This window comes from Ailuropoda melanoleuca, chromosome X, assembly GCF_002007445.2.
Source record: "Ailuropoda melanoleuca isolate Jingjing chromosome X, ASM200744v2, whole genome shotgun sequence".
Lineage (NCBI taxonomy): Eukaryota > Metazoa > Chordata > Mammalia > Carnivora > Ursidae > Ailuropoda > Ailuropoda melanoleuca.
The window spans coordinates 34,652,697-34,664,133 of record NC_048238.1 but is presented as its reverse complement, the minus strand read 5'-3'; the positions used below and the strand labels follow the sequence as shown (position 1 = coordinate 34,664,133).

Sequence of the window (11,437 nt, the reverse complement as noted above, 5' to 3'; positions counted from 1 at the left end):
AGGGAAAAGGGAAAGAAAGAGAGAGAGGGAGGGAGGGAAGGGCGGAAGGAGGGGGAAGGGGGAGGGAGAGAACCCTTCCTTTTCTTTCTTTTTTTTTTTTTAAGATTTTATTTATTTATTTAACAGAGAGAGAGACCCACATGGCGAGAGAGGGAACACAGGCAGGGGGAGGGAAGGGGAGGGGAGGGAGAAGCAGTCTTCCCGCCAAGCAGGGAGCCCAATGTGGGACTCGATCCCAGGACCCTGGGATCATGACCTGAGCTGAAGGGAGACACTTAAGAGCTGAGCCACCCAGGCACCCCAGAACACTTCCTTTTCTTAGAAGGCCACGAATCTTATCAGTTTAGGACCTCACCCTTAGGACTTCACTTAGCCTTAATTACCTCCTTACAGGCCCTATCTCCAAATACAGTCACGTTGGGGGTTAGGGCTTCAACATAGGCATTTTGGAGAGACACAATTCAGTTCATAGGACAAAGTTCCAATACTGAGGATTGGGTGGTTCTTTGAATGAGGGAGACTCAACAGTGCTCCAAACTGTCCCATGGGCTTGGGCGGTGCCTGACCCATCTAGGAGCCCCACTGCAGCCAGGCAGACCCCTTCACAGTCCTGAACAGGCCTTGGGCTTTTCCTCCTCGGCACTGCTTCTCTTGCCTGTAATACCTTCCCTTGTCCTCTTTTTGGGCAACTCCCACCTATCATTCAAGGCTCAGTCCAAATCACCCTTCCTCCAAGAAGTCTTCCTTGATCTCTCCCAAACCCAGTCAAGGCACACCACTTGTCCAGCATTTATATGCTACTGGGCATTATAAGTTACCTTTCCATGTCTACAGATCTTACCCCCAATTAGGCGGGGAGCGCCTCTGAGGCAGGGAGCATGTTTATATTTACAATTAGTCTCCAGGATGCTTTGCACAATGGAGACAATCAATATTTGTTGATTGATTTATTGATCAACCTCTGGAAAGTTGGCCATGCATGCAAATAAACCATTTCCAGGAAGTTTCCTGCCCTGGATGCAAAAAGAAAGCAAACATTTCTTTACGATGGCACAGACCAGTGGTTCTCAATGAGCATGTCCCCATCAGCTGTTAGTCACCTCGCACAAAATTTGTTGTTAACAATAAAACGTACAGATCTCAAATTATTTGCTTCAAGAAGTGAGAATACATTCAAGTGTATCCCAGTAATCACCTCACTCCCACTCACATCATCACAGAGCTGCCTCCCCGTGCTGCCTGCTTTCCAGTAGCGGGTCAGTATGTGTCCTTTGGCCTTTAGGGTCAGGGGGTCTTCTGCATTAGTGGGAAAGGAAGAAGAAAGAAGCGAGAAGGAAAATGAATGCATAAATAACTCCCAGGGGAACGCTAATACTATTTCAACTTGCAAATTGTTCCAGAAAACAGCTGAGCTGCCAGTGAAGGCAGATGAACATCGCGGTCGGGGGCCGGGCCACTCAGGAGCCTCCCCTGTGGCAGTATGACAGATACCCTGCTGCATGGACACTGTCCCCATCCTGCCTGTACTCCCCAGGGCCTTCCACTGTGACGCACGCCGGCCAAACCCGCAAATGCCAGGATCTTCTTTTGCCCAAGGACCTTCTCTTGGGGCTGGGACCTGCTCTGCTCTGCCGGGGAGGCTGAAAGTGACAGTGACAAGGAATTTACACCCCCACCTCTAGGAACATTGGGAGTATAAACACCCCAGCATCCTCGCCCCTCGGGTGAGAGAACTGTGACTCATGTCCTGCATTGTATCCTAGAGGTCCCCAGTGGGGTTAAGCCCACAATGCCTGAACAGGTGACTTGCTTGGTAAGGTGCCCTACATTTTTCTGCCTTCCCTGCCCTGTCTTGTTTCCCCCAGTTCTTCCAGAATTTTCTCAACCTTTCCAAATAAACTGTTTTGCACTCACATGCTTGACTTGGAATCTGCTGCTGGCGGAACCAAAACCAAGACACCTGCTGCGAGGTCCTTCTTTGAAGAGGGACTGAGGCCAGCAGTGCGTCCTTTGGAACGGGCTCTCTAAGCCGGAACAATCCTTAGAGTTGCCAGGGGAACATCCTATCCACAGACTCCTACCCTGACCCCTGGAAACGCTGTCGCCCTTATCGAAGGTGGGACTTAGGAAACAGGGAATTATTGTAAACTACTGTAAATTCCCCCAGGCAATTGGAGAGTCTTTCCAGAATTCAGCTATTGTGACAATGTCAATGGGACCCAGAGAAACCCCACGTTTTGCCGGTCCCTAGGGAGGAGAAGGCCAGAGATTTGGCACCCATAAGACGTGGATTTGGGTTTCCACTCCACCAGGAGCCAGCCGTCAGGGGATCTTGGGCAAGGCATTTAACGAGCCTTTTCCCTTCACCTGAACACTGGAGGCCCAGAGGCCATGGATTTCACCGGGTCGTCTAGGAGTAAGTGGGACGATGTGGGTAGAAGTGGCCTGCGACCCTTAAAGGGCTGGCTGGGGACTGGGTTCCCGCCCAGGGAGCCGGGAGCAAGGTTGCGCTCTCGGGTGCAAACCAATGACTGGAAAGGCGGGTGTGGAGCCCCGCCCCCGTGCGGTGTCAGAAAGGGGACAAGCCACCACCCCCACTTGCCTTCTGTGCTGTGCATTTTGGCTTTTCTTCACCTCATTTCACCCCGCCACTCCTCATCACCCTACCTCATCCCCTGGTCTTTTAATTACTGAGCACGTGGCAAACGATCAGTACTCCGGGCCTGTTAGCATGATGAATGAGCAATTAAAACTACATAAGCAATTACGCCAAATGTTCCCCGTTCAGCCCTGGCCGTGTTTCTGTGCTTGGCTCCTCAGCCAGAGGGCCGGGCCCTTCCGCCGGACGGAGGCACCCTTTCTGGACCTCCACTTTCAGGAAAGCACTGGGCCCATGCAATCACACCTGTCCTGGGTGCGCTGGTGGAGAAAGCCTGTCCACAATCGGTCAGTCCCATCAGACAGGCTGTGCTGACCCTCTGGGGGAAAAAAAAAAAAAGCAAAAACCAGTTCGCATTCATTCCAGCCCATTGGCTGAATTGCCTAGCAGAAATAATGGACCAGGAAGCGAAGGGGGAATAGTTGGTCACAATAAAGTTTTATAAGAAAGGCGCTTCACAAGAGGGACAATAGAGCATAATACACAATTTTTAAGTCCAAGAAACGCTGCCATTCGGGGCGCATATTTATATATAATGTCAGAGAGGGACAAGCCCTGTTTTCAAGATCTCTGATCTTAGATTCTGGGGACAGGCGGGAATAGATGTGGCCACTTGCCAGGGGGTGGAGGGTTATAAGGAGTCCACTGCCTTTTATTAAATAAGAGGCATCAAGAAGGGGAAGCAATGGGCTGGAGCAGAGGAGGAGATGGTGGGACAAAGGAGAAGGTTCTTGGCGTTGAAGGTTTTCAAACACGTTCACCTTGCTGCTGAGCCATCCCCTCGTCAGGGCCATGTTGAAGGAAAAGGTTTAACAATAAAATGCCACCCAAGGCAGACCGCCCTTCACCACACACTGGCTCCATGCAGCTTTGCTCTTACCGTCTGCAGAGACCCAGCCCTCTCAGCGAGCTTGACTTTGACCTTGAAGATGAAACACCCAACCCTGAAACTGAGGCCCCGCCCACACTGGCAGACCCGGAGCACTGCTGGCGGAGATACACAGAGGGGCTCTGCAGGGTTTCCCAAGCCTGGGTTTCCTTCTAGCCCGGGGTCCTCAGGGCAAATGGAGTTGCCTCCAGCAGAGGGAAAACGGTGAGACATTCGTTACCATCAGGGCGCATGTGCATATCAATTCCGTACAGAGGCACAGAGGCAGAAGACGGGCGGGTCAGGTCGTTTTCCCCTCTGTATGGGAGCAGCAGTGCAGATGTCTTGGACATTGGTTTGTTTGGTTTGAACTTAGCAGAGAGCAGGTAGGTCTTAGTCTGGGTACTCCAAAACAACCCCGCAACGAGTGCAAGTACTTTATTTGGGAGGGAAGTGAAACAGAAGGGCCTGTTGGCGATACAAGGTCATTAATATCAAGTGATTTACCCCCGTGGGCAGCTGGGGCTTGGCCCCACTGCGGAACTCTGGGACCCAGAGGAGCCGTCCCAGAGTCATCCAATCGAGGGGTGAAGCGCCTCCTCGGTTTGGTGGTTGGAAGGAGGCTGCTGGGAGGGGGGAACCTTTAGTGACCACCAGCTGGCGGGAGCCAGGACAGGGGCGGGGCAAGATGGGGGTGGGGTAGGCAGCGGAGTTCCTTGGACCAGGAGAAAAGCCCTCCCGCAGGCAGAGAGTTGCAGGTGTTCTCAGTAAACAACTTTCAGAAGCTCTGTGCTGGCCAGTAGGTAGCCACTAGCCACATGTGGCTCTTTAAATCTACAGTAATTAAAATTAAATGAAATGTAAAATTCCATTTCTCAGTCACTCTGGCCCCATTCCAAGCGCTCAAGAGCCGCATGTGGCTAGTGGGTACCCATAGGACTGTGCAGGTAGGGACTGTTCTGTTATCACCGAAAGTTCTATTGGACGGTGCTGCGCTGAGGGCAGAGATGGGCAGGGAGGGGGTACAGATGGGCAGGGTACCAACAGTGCCCACCAGACGCAGGCAGAAAAGAGCAACAAGTCACAAGTGGGCACAAACACTCGTGAAATTCTCGGGCTCCACAGAACCCTAAGAGGTCCTAGAGCTCCGTCCTCGACTGCCCAGAGAAGGGGACTTAAACCATTGCACCCAGACAGCTTTCCTTCTCCAGCACCATCTGGCTCTTGTGGCCTCATTCTCTGTCTCTAGACAGACTCTAGAAGAGGTTGAGTGGAGTTTCCTCTGACGCATCCGTGTCAAGATGAGGAAAAACCGATCAATCTTCATTGCTCTATATACACACTGAAATGGTTGAACAACCCCCACCCCCATTTTCCACCCCTGCTTTTCCTGCACGTTATAAGAATAATCCCTTTTAGGGGTTCTCACAGCATTTGTGTTCTATCTCTTTTCAATCTCTTCTCTGAATCCTTCTAGACCTCCTTCCAAAAGCTGCAGCAGAAACTTCCGTAGTTTAGACACGACGGTGTAGTGGTTAAAAGCATGGGCTGCTGGGGGCGCTTGGGTGGCTCAGTCGTTAAGCATCTGCCTTCGGCTCAGGGCGTGATCCCAGAGTCTTGGGATCGAGCCCCGCATCGGGCTCCCTGCTCCGCTGGGAGCCTGCTTCTTCCTCTCCCACTCCTCCTGCTTGTGTTCCCTCTCTCGCTGGTTGTCTCTCTCTCTGTCAAATAAATGAAATCTTAAAAAAAAAAAAAAAAGCATGGGCTGCGGAGCCAGCCTGCCTGGGTTCAAATCCCAGCTCCACCAATGACTAACGCATGACCTGCGGTAAATTACTTAGCCCCACTGTACATCGGTTACCGCATTTGTCAATGGGGACAACGCTGACCGTGCCCACCTCCTGTGGTCCTTAACTCATACGCTAAACACTCGGGGAGCGTCCACTATCACTTCAACACGATCTTCCACGGGATAAATTATTCACCTGAGTCTCATCTTTTCCCAAACAGGTGTGGGTCAGTTCTACTCTGCCTTCAGTCATACAAGTTCTCCCCACCCCAGAGACTAAGATGGTAGACACACCCTACCCAAGTGCCCTATGTGAACCTTGTTTCCCACCCCCACAAACAAAGAAACCAAAACTCTAGAAGACTTTGGGGGATAATTGGGGAACTTTGAATGTTGATTCGATATTGGATAATGTATTAGTTATTTAATTGCTATCTAGAGCAAAGTAACAAATTATCCCAATATTTAATAGCTGAAAAGAACCCCAATGAATATTTATTATCTTATGCTGTTTCTGTGGATCAGGAAACAAGGACCAGCTTGACTGAATGGTTCTGGCTCAGGGTCTCTCGTGAGGTTGCAGTCAAGATGCTGGCTGGGGCTGCAGTCATCTGAAGGCTTGACTGAGGCTGGACGATCTGCTTCCGGGTGACTCACTTGCAAGGCTGGCAAGTTGATACAGATTGTTGGCACGAGACCTCAGTTCTTTGCCATGGGGGCCTCTCCATAGACTACTTGAGTGCCTTCACAATATGGCAGCTGGCTTCTCCCAGAGTGAGACAATCCTAGAGACAAGGAAGAAGCCACGATGTCTTTTATGACCAAGCCTCAGCAATCATGCTCCATCAGTTCCTCAATGTCCTATGGGTTAACCAGGGCAGCCCTATTCACTGTGGAAGAGGAATCCACAAGGGTGTGAATACCAGGAAGTGGAGACCACTGGGGGCCATCGTTGAGACTGACATATATGAAATGATGTTAATTCTCTTAGTGTGATAATGGTACTGTGGTTTTGTAGGAGGACGTTCCTGTTCTTAGGACATGCATCCAGAAGTATTTAGGGGTGGAATGTAGTGGCATCTGCAACTTTCAAGTGACTTGGCAAAAACATAAACTTCTTACATCCAAATGAAATTTCTAGTAGTCAGCCATTTGTAATCAACACAAAAGGCACATTCATGTGGTTCACCCTAATATAAAGAGAGCAAATGTGGCAAAATGTTAGCAATTGTTTAATATGGGGTGGGCTGATAGGCCGTAATTAGATGTTTCCTTGGAATAGCCTTTCAACTTTCCTCTGTGTTTGGTTTTTTCTTTTTAGATTTTATTTATTTATTTGACAGAGAGAGAGAGAGAGAGAACAAGCAGGGGGAGCAGCAGGGAGAGGGAGAGGGAGATGCAGGCTCCCCGCTGAGCAGAGAGCACAACATGGGGCTTGATCCCAGGACCCCGGGATCATGATCCGAGCCAAAGGCAGACACTTAACTGACTGAGCCATCCAGGTGCCCCAACTTTCTTCTATGTTTTAAAATGTAATTATTGAAAAAAAAAGTTCTCTCACACCCCAAGATGGAATGAACTACTGCTTCCTCCTCCCTAGGTAAATTCTAACAGAAATTTGTATTCGGTCTCTAGAGACTGTGATCACAGAATTATTATTATACTTCGTTTTTAAACCCAGTGATTACGGTGAGCCCCCACTAGCCTTCTTGCTGGAAGAAGGCTTGCTATTTCCCACACCCTCCAATTATTTCTAGATTTTCCTATGATGCTGTCTCATCTGGAACGTCTCTCTGGTCCCTCTGCTCTGCCTTCTCTGTCTAGTCACTGTGCAGGTCTCCCTGTTCGCTGATAACCTTTGGAAGATTGCCACTCAGCTGGACATGGCTGTATTATGCTGACACCTGCTGCAGTCGGCCTCATCTACCTCCCAGCTGAGAACATTGACCTAAATCAATACATTCTCTATGAATGAATGAAAGGTCATGACCCTCCCTAATTCCCCATGGTACAACTGAAATCACATTATACATTTTAAGAAAGGTTGGCTAGTTCATGATAAAGCCTCTAGAAATAGAAGAGAACATTCTCAATCTGATAAAAGGCATCTACAAAAAACCTATAGCTAATCTCATACTCAATTATGAAAGACCAATTGCTTTCCCCCTAAGATCAAGAATAAGGCAAAGACATCCCTTCTCATCACTTTTATTCAATGTTGTAGTGGAGGTCCTAACCAGTGCAATAAAGCAAGAAAAAGCATAAAACGTGGACAGGAAGAAGTAAAACTGTCTTTGTCCTCAGCTGACATAATTGTGTCTATAGAAAATTCAAGGAAATCTGAAAACAAATGACTAGAACTGGTAAATGAATTTAATGAGGTCATGGGATATAAGTGAATATACAAAAATCAGTTGCATTTCTCTGTATTAGCAACAAAAAATTGAATATAAAAAACATTTTATAATAGCATTTACAAAATATCAAATATGTAGGAATAAATCACCTCTCATCATCTCTACACACCCTCTGCTTGAGCCCCTTCCTGTGCACAACCCTCAGTGTCTAATTAACCTCTGCCTTTGTTCATGCTGCATCTCTCTGCCAGGATAAATGGACTCTACCCTCCGTGTTTAAGGCTCTACCTTCTCCATGGAATTAACTGACCTCCAGCCAGACGCCTTCCTGTCCTTTCCACTCTGGCTTTCAGGACACTTCTTCGGACCCTTTGTAGATTAGAATTCTATAGCATTAACCAGAGTAGAAAGCCAGTGGGCACGGAGACAACAAGTCTTCGCTTCAAATTCCGATCTTACTACTTAATAGCTATGGATGTGGGCAAATTATAGCCCTCAGTTCTCTCCTTAAAAAGGAGACTGGGCGGGATGATTAGGGGTGCCTGGGTGGCCCAGTTGGTTAAGCATCTGCCTTCTGCTCAGGTCATGATCTCAGGGTCCTGGGATGGAGCCCCACGTTGGGCTCCCTGCTTAGTGGGAAGTCCGCTTCTCCCTCTCCCTTCTGCCCCTCCCCTGCCCACTCGTGCTGTGTCTCAAGGTCCATTTCCCACTATGCACAGCATTTCATAACCCCTCTTCACATTGTGCTAACATCCCCAGCATCTTTGGTTGCTTTCTCTATCTTAAAAGCATTTCTTAGCCCTTTTGAGGAGCCCAGATTCTTTTTTTTTTTAAAGATTATTTATTCATTTATTTATTTATTTATTTATTTATTTATTTATTTGACAGAGAGAAAGAGAATGAGTGAGCACAAGCAGGGGGAGCGGCAGAGGGAGAGGGAGAGGGAGAAGCAGGCTCCCCGCTGAGCAGGGAGCCTGATGCAGGACTCAATCCCAGAACCCTGGGATCATGACCTGAGCGGAAGGCAGACGCTTCACCGACTGAGCCCCCCAGGTGCCACTTGAGGAACCCAGATTCTTAAGAGTGAGGAATGCACCTTATACTTCCTGGTATTTACCACAATCCCGATTCAGTGCCTCACCTCAGCGTGCCTCTCTCTAAAATGGACAGAAGAATTATGCCTGCAGGGTTCTCATCACACCCATGACAGACTTGCAACTCCTTTGTACAATATGAGACAATATACAAATTGTTGTTAGTTGTAAAAGCTCAGTAAGTACATGCTGAATATATTTGAATGATATTGAACTTTTGTTTTCTCGTACGTAAAGTGGGGAGACGAATATCATCTACGTACAGGGTCATAATGTGAACTCAAGTACGACCATTTATATAAAAGGCTTAGCCCAGGACCAGCCTTTATAAGCATTCAATAAATATTGGCTACGGAGTAGATTTACTGTGAACTGAGCAAAGCGGAAGCTCCAAGGCGTGTCACTTGCACTGGCCCCTTCCACGCTTGGTTCAGGCGGAGTAGGGTGCTTACGTTCCGTACAGACCACCGTGTGTTTCCCATCGGACTGCCACTTAATCATACGTCCTGTTGGGTCTGGGGGTGTGAGAGGAGCCATGGGCATTTTTGGGATCTGGCTATGGGGAAGTCAAAGTGAGGCTACAACAAGGTTTTTTAGGGATATGGGTATATAGCGTCGGCAGCCACTTCCGCGTAAGGTTGGTGCTGGCCAACACACGTCACCATGGCAATGGCCTTTGGGAATGCTCTCACTGCCCTCTGGGCTGACTTGTCCAGTACTGGGACTTGAAGGTGCATGCCACACGTTGTCTCACAATATAAATACGTCTGTCCTTGGCGTCTATTGCAACATGGCGAGTCACTCCAGAACTCAGTGGCTTAAAACAACGGCAATCATTTGTTTTGCTCACAAATCTGCAGTGGGCAGGGCTCAGTGGGACAGCCTGTCGATGCTTCACCTGGTGTCAGCTGGGGTGGCTTGGAGGCTGGGGGCTGGAATCATCTGGAGGCTCCTCGCTCACCTATCTGGTGGTTGACACTGGCTGCTGGCTGAGACCTCCGCTGGCCGTGGCCTCTCTGCATGGCCTGGGCTTCCTCACAGCATGGCGACTGAGTTCCTAGGGCAAGGATCCCAAGAGGGCCAGGTAAAAGCTGTATCACTTTCTCTGACCTAACCTTGGAAGTCACATACTGTCACCTCTGCTGTAGTCACGGAGCCCCTCAGATTCAAGGGGGGAGGACGGGCCCCGTGCCCCAGTGAGAGGAAGGCCAACATCCGCTGCACGAAGAGCATGTGGACGGGAGACCTTGTTGGGACCATCGTGAAAAATCCCATCTGTCACAGTATCGTATGACTCCCAGCACCCCCCCCCAAAGTATGTAGATAGTGGAGAGAAACAAAGCCTGAAACGTAGGGTGCCAGAAGCTAGTCTGTGGAAAATCTTCCACTCATCAGATGTGGAAAATTGGAAGTGACGAATCCCGTTCTCATTGACGCCTAGTCAGAATGGAAATTCGCTTCCATCAGGAATATACTCAATAATGCAGCGCGTGTAATTAATAACGCACCATTTGGTTTTATTTCCGTGCGGATGGGAGTTGCACAAAATAGGATTTATCGGAATCCGTGTGTTTGTAGGGCACAAAACTACAGCTGTCCTACAAACCCAAGCCCGTCTGCTTGAAGAGCAGGGAGCTTTACACATCCCAGTATTTCGGATTGCACTCTGTAGCGTATCTGACACATCTTGTCCCGGTGATGTCTGATGAATCCAGCAAAAGCCGCACACAAAATTGTTACTGACGTAGCAAGACGGGCTAAAGAAACACGTGCTCCGGTGACAAGACTCATGTGTTCATCAGCATGTCAATGTGTGTCGTTTAAGAGTCATTTTATTTCATTATGCAATTATGCTGCTGAATAGGTACCCCTTAATTTCACATTAATTTCACGTGGTGTTTTTTTTTTTTTTTTAGAATTACGAATCATAGCAAAATTCAAATAGAACAGGAAGATCGAAGTATCTCAGTAGTAGCCAAAAACAAACAAAGGAGACATCCGGATGCTTCCATGTCACTCCGGGATTACAGCACAATGGAAACTAATTCCCAATGACAACTTGTGAACCCGAGAGAAACTTCACAGCACTATCAATAATTTTATAAAAGGGAGATCAAGCACGCTGCAGGAGAGACGGAATGATCTTTCTATTGTCTCTCTACAAAACGATATTAAAAAATCGTTACCGTATGAGAAGCAATCAAAACCATGCAGCCCAAAAGAGGAGAAAAAAAGCATCAAGGAAGTGTTTCAGACAGTGAATTACTAAATATATTATTTTTTCCCCCTGGATTTTGTGACATTTGAGGCCTTCATGAGCCATTCAGTGTCGTAATTTATTATTTCTTTTCTCCTTTAAACATTCACTTTTGGGGCGCCTGGCTGGCTCAGTGGGTAGAGCGTGCGACTCTTGATCTCAGGGTGGTGGGTTCGAGCCCCACACTGGGCGTGGAGCCGACCTCAAAACAACAGTAACAACAACATTGGCTTTCATACTAGGTTTCGTATTTGCAATTTTGTGTTCTGTTTTTTTCATAACGGAGCCCCCCCAAAATATTTAACCTTCAGACCCGGCTATTGGCCACAATCAGCTCCTGTTGGCTATTATTATTCAAACTTCCTGGTAATGATAGGGACCGAGCACTTGGCAGTTTACAGGCATGAGAAGAC

The 11,437-nt window shown here is 48.3% G+C and overlaps 1 non-coding gene across 1 annotated transcript; it reads left to right on the top strand.

Annotated features, from left to right (window-relative positions):
• The first annotated feature begins 11,143 nt into the window (after positions 1–11,143).
• TRNAK-CUU lies at positions 11,144–11,216 on the top strand. Its single transcript has one exon. It is a non-coding gene; the product is annotated as a tRNA-Lys (tRNA).
• Positions 11,217–11,437: the final 221 nt, after the last annotated feature.